This window comes from Bidens hawaiensis, unplaced genomic scaffold, assembly GCF_021521415.1.
Source record: "Bidens hawaiensis isolate Kalapana, Puna unplaced genomic scaffold, B.hawaiensis_p1.1 tig00057903_1, whole genome shotgun sequence".
Taxonomy (NCBI): domain Eukaryota; kingdom Viridiplantae; phylum Streptophyta; class Magnoliopsida; order Asterales; family Asteraceae; genus Bidens; species Bidens hawaiensis.
In genome coordinates this window covers 1-6,034 of record NW_027500451.1, presented here as the reverse complement: position 1 = coordinate 6,034, position 6,034 = coordinate 1, and the positions used below count along the sequence as shown (strand labels likewise).

At 36.6% G+C, this 6,034-nt stretch overlaps 1 pseudogene; it reads left to right on the top strand.

Moving 5' to 3' along the window:
* The first annotated feature begins 862 nt into the window (after positions 1-862).
* LOC143602104 (monothiol glutaredoxin-S2 pseudogene) lies at positions 863-1,222 on the top strand (annotated as a pseudogene).
* The last annotated feature ends 4,812 nt before the right edge of the window (positions 1,223-6,034 follow it).

The following is a 6,034-nucleotide window of genomic DNA, read 5'->3' as shown; positions in this document are numbered from 1 at the left end:
TATATTTTTATATACATCAAAAACCATTATAAGAAAATGTAAAGTTCACAAGTTCAAGTGTTAAATACAACACGACATATTTTTTTGTGTCTTATTATTCTTTTTGCTCTTTAAAAGATTGTCCCACAAAAGCCAATAGTTGCTTAAACTATTAAACCAAATCTAAAAAGACAAAAAAATCTATATTACATGTGCCACATTTTTAGTACTTGTCCCGGGCCCAAAACATTCCGAGGATTCTCGAAGCCAGCCCCGCTCACGCACCTCAAGGGCCGACCTTGATTTTCATGCAAATTTTTGCCAATTGTGTCACCATGGTTTCAATTTTTTGTCATTTCAGTCTAATTTACTAACTCCATTAATTATTTCTGTTACGTTAGCATAAATCATTACAATATTATAAATTTATAGAGATGTTTGGCGTGCATACACTTGTATAACTATAAGTCTAAAACAAAGAACTAACTACGTACCTTATATAGCAAATATAACGAAAGAAAGTATTACTTGATCAAATGACTAGCTACGTACTTTATAATTTTATGAAATTGACCAACTCGAACCTTTGAGAAAAAAATATGGTATTTCGCTCCTTGAAAAGACCATTAGAAATTGAGAATAAACGTACTTCATGAACAGAATATGAAGCCGTACAAAAATGCTTAAAAAGCAGATTCTCTCCGACCAACTTTTGCCTACGTATTACTATCAACTTTTGCCTACGTATTATGACCCAACATCATTATCTGTCACCAACCTAAAACTTTCTCTTTTCTCCACATATTATCCTCACAGCCCCTATATATCTCCCCCATGGTCCATAACATCTCACACAAAATATATATGAAACTCATTTCCTTAAATCATAAAATAAAAACAATACTGTCTTTGATCGATAACGCTTCGATATTAACCTATGGATCGGGTGAGCCGAATGGTTTGTGACAGGCCAGTGGTGATCTTCAGCAAGAGTTCTTGCATCCTGTCCCACACAGTCAAGTCTCTTTTCAATGACTTTGGTGTGAACCCAACGGTCTATGAGCTTGATGAGATAGCGCGAGGCCGAGAGATAGAGCAGGCATTGTGTGGGCGTGGGTGTGGTACGGTCCCGGCTGTGTTCATTGGTGGTGAGTTGGTTGGTGGTGCTAATGAAATCATGAGTCTTCAACTCAAGAGTGCTTTGAAGCCGATGCTCATCAGGGCTGGAGCTTTATGGGTTTAGCTTGATATATGAATGCTCCAATAACGTAATATTATGAATGTAATAAAGCACACTATGAGTGCAGTTATATATGCAAATAACTTAAGGATGAAATATGATGATTGATGACATCATGGATCATATCGATCACACTAGTATAAGTTTATATTATCTCCAGTCTCCTCTATTAAAGGTGTATGAAAATACCTAGAAATAATACTAAGAACATATTTCTGTTGCAAAATTTTGATCACCTATTGTTGCTTTTATGTAGTTTGTGGATTACCTTTACAGGATTTTGGCTTGTTTTAGACATCTATATATTTATCTATATAAATTCCTATAAAAAAAATCTTATATGCCACTATATGGTTGCTCCCTACCCATGCACTCTCAAGCTATTAGATTGCTTGATTTGTGATTTGAAGATTCTTATGCGTTTGACTTGAATTTGCGGATATGGGTCTCACAAAACCCGGATAGTCTTTAAATAGGTTATGGCGTCTCATTATTTGTGAAAACCTTTCATGATCAAGAAATAATTTTCACAAGTCATGGGTCTCATAATCCCGAATAGCCCTCAAACGAGTTATAACATATCATTTATTTGTGAAACAACCCCTTAATCATTAAACAATAATTTTCACGAGTAATGGGTCTCACTATACCCAGATAGCACTTAAACGGGTTATAACATCTCATTTATTTGTGAAACATTTTTATCTTCAAACCCTAACTTAATTTCTCTCATCTACATATTCTCTGCTATCGGTCTATCCTCTCCATCATCACTTAACTTCTAATTACCCACCACCATCGTCAACCTCCATTCTCATGCATCAAGCATCATCTTCACCTACATCAATTGCCCATTTTCATAAGACAAATATTTGTGTTCATGTTTGTTTGTTTAAAAAAATCAGCGTATATAATGAACGTAGCAAACTAATGTATACATATGAAATCAAAATAAAATTACGTTAAAAAATAAACAAATCATTACAGAATACTAAATAGCAAAACGATTAAAAACATAAACCTAAATTAAACCCCCCAACACGAAGAGGTCAAACTAATACTAATATAATCGTTATTAATCTCTTTTCTTATTTTTTTAATAGAAATGCATACTATTATGTCAAGATGAAGTTTTAGCTTACATTTGAACTGGTGTTTATAATTTTGAGCCAGTGGAGTAAATTTTTTCGTAGCACTAGCAAATAGCATGATAACATGCCACATCATGCTTACATGAAAATATGCTTACATGAAAATATAACTTGTCTTCATAACTTATTGTCTTTACATGACAAAGTCTAAATCATAATAGCCAATAACTTGTAATATTCTTTAGTATAACTGGATTGACTTTGTCGACCAATGTGTATTATAATATTCATCAACAAGTCAGCAGGTATTGTTTGAATTTATTATGATTTTTAGGCGAAGCCCCAAGGAATGAGGAATCCGTGTGGGACAACGCCCCCCGTGGCGGGGTCTAGGGGTAACGCCCTTAGTAGCAGGGTCGAAAGGCACATCCCCTGGTTAGGTCGAGCTTTTAATTTTGGTATTTCATAATTTCACGTGAGAAATTTGCAATAAACAATGGGCGCATTTTTAAAGCAATCGGGATTTCAAAATGAAAATTATCAAACACATATTCCAACCGTAAATAGAATACGACATAACGTCATTTTGGTCGAATCCTCTAGTTCTTGAATTTTCACAAACATATACGAAATTCTTGTCCTGTCTGAGTTGTATCTTATTGAAAACTCGGGCGAGCCACCGAAGTAAATCGATTTGAAAGTATTTTGTATTGAACTCAGAATATGTATAACATAATACTTCAAGGCTATATATAGCCAATATAGAATTTGGTATACAATAATCAAGGCTAACTATGAGGAGCTGATTATGTAAACTATAACAGAGATATTTGACTAATAATAGCATTTGAACCTTAAATTAAAATTAAGGTTGACTATGTGACTGTCTTGATTTGGTGTGATTCGTGATACGTCCCTGCAAGATGGAGGATCCGTCGGATAAACCAATCTTGGAACGAAGAGAGTGAAAGGGGCCCCGACCAAGTGGTTTGGTAAGAACGTTCGCCAATTGATCAGCCGAATGTATCTGTAAAACACGTAATGCATCAACAACTATTTTCTCCCGAACAAAGTGATAATCCAAGGCAACGTGTTTCATGTGAGAGTAGATTTTAGATTAGCACTATATATGTTGCACCGGCATTGTCACAAAAAAGGGTTGGTGGGGATGTTGTAGGTAGGCCAAGTTCAATAAGTAGATTTTGGACCCAAGAAACCTCTACTGCACCATTTTCTAAGGTCTTATATTCTACTTCGGTGGAAGTTCTAAAGACAGATTTTTTATGAGTAAAACGCCAGGAAAGGATATTTGAGCCAAGATAAGCGATCTAGGCAGTGGTGGATCTGCCTCCGTCCGATATGCCACCTAGTCGGAATCGGTGAACACCTTGAGAGTAAGAGGGGACCCACGGTTGAGAAACAAGTCGTGTTAGAGAGTTCCCTTAAGATATCTAAGCACTCATTTAAGGGCTTGCCAATGAACTTACGTGGGAGAATGCATGTATTGTAAAAGTTTATTGACAGCAAATGAGACGTCAGGGCGTGTAAAACCCAAGTATTGGAGGGAACCAACTAACTGGCGATATGGAGTTGGATTAATAGGTGGGATCCGTCCGACTGACAAAGGGTTTCAGAGGAACGAAGTAGGGTGGTAATTGATTTAGCAACATCCATTTTAAACAGTTGGAGGAAGTTTAAGATATGAACATGTTGCGATAAAAATAAACCTTTAGTAGTGAGAATAACCTCTATACCAAGAAAGTGATGCAACATGCCAAGGTCTTTGATGGAGAATTGAGACGCGAGAGCATCAACAACTTTTTGGACAAGATCTGAACCAAGCTTCTTCATCTGAAATTAATCGTTGTACCAATATCCCAGTCATCTCGATATCAACCATCTATCTTTAATCTATCAACAGCTGTTACATATATGAAAATCATCTTCAATAACAGTTTTGCCCCAAACCGAGCTGAAACACTGTTACATCAGATCTGGACCGATATGACCAAATAAACATGAAATTGATGTTGAATCTCCGAACGAGTCATCAATCCATATAAATTTTACCCAAATCATCAAATAATTTTAAAACCCTAAAAATTTTTCAACAAACCTCATCAGTTTAACGTCCATGGTGGATTCAAGAGCGAGATGAATCAGATTCAGCGGTTAATCTGAACGATTCGGCAACCCTGCTCTGATACCAACTGACAAGACCCGAGCCCCGGTGCGGAACTGTGAATAATGGTCGTTATTAACGGAGGAGCTCGGATCTGAGCAAGGATCGAATCGTATTCACTCTTGAAAGGTGTTTTGGACGGATGAGTGGTGTTTGGGAGAGAGCCTGAATTGATTACAATGAACAATAGACTGGATGAACAAATATATGTAATCGAAACACAAATAAAGAAGTGGTAGTATGATTTCATTAGTCAAAAGATTGTCAATACAGAGCACTCACACATACACACAAACATACAATAAAGATCAGCCACCTCCAGGAGAGCTCATCCTAGAGGCGGCGGCTCTCTCTAAGAGATAAAACCCTAGATCTCACACAATAAACTATACACTCATTGCTGGACAAATTAACAAATACATCTATTTATACTAGTCTAGCATGACTTGGTCTTCAAGCCATCCACCCTTGGTTGAGACCAAAAATATTAATTATTTTTCACCCATAATAATAATAATTCGATGCGTCGGTCTAAAATATAAGTCCCAACAAGATTTGGAAGAAGAATAGACAAGGAAAATGCATTGAGCGGAACGAGGTTGGAGTTTTGAGGTAGCATACAGGCGATGCCACGGATAGCAAGGCAGCCAAAAGGTTTGAATTTGGAGTATGAGGGATCTTTATCATAAAGCATACGGTAAGGACTCTTCGAAATTAGGATAGGGGTAGGTAAGCGGTTAATGAGGAAGACGGTTGTTTGGAAGGCATGCGACCAAAACGATAGTGGTAGATTAGCAAAGTGAAGAAGTACTAAGCCATTTTCCACTATATGACGATGACGTCTCTCGACAACACCATTTTGTTTCGGTGTGTGTACGGGGGTGGGGGGGTAGTGAGGTGTGAATTTCCTTAAGATTGAAGATATGATGAGAGCCCAATGTATTCTCCACCATTGTCGGTAAATAAAGCTATTAGTGGTGTTTGGAAGTATTTTTCAATAAGTACTTTGAATTGAGGAAAAAGTGTGGAGACATCGGACTTTCTTTTCATTGGATATAGCCAAATATATTGTGTATGGTAGTCAACAAAAATTATGTAATATGTTAAGCTATCAACAGATTTTTCCATTTTTTTCCATTGGCCCCCAAACATCAGAAAATACCAATTGTAAAGGTTTGGAAGTAGTGAAGGAATTCATGCCAACCGTAACTTTGTGGCTTTTATTAATGGAGCACGAGTTACAATAAAAATTGTTTAAACTGAAATGAAGACCTAAACATTTAGCTGGAGTCTTAAACACACGAATGGATGGATGCCCAAGTTTATGATGCCAATCATGAGATGAAACAACTGTTAGACCCATTTTGTTTATGTTAGTCTTTTGTATTGAATGTATCTTTCTCATGGGCTTTAGTAGTTTATTTTGTATGTAATATGGCCCAAGGGAAATAATGTAAAGAAGCCCATTTGGCATATGGTGTGACATGTTTCTCATGCATGCTTCTCTATAAATAGAGAAGCATGCCATGAGAGATTGTTATT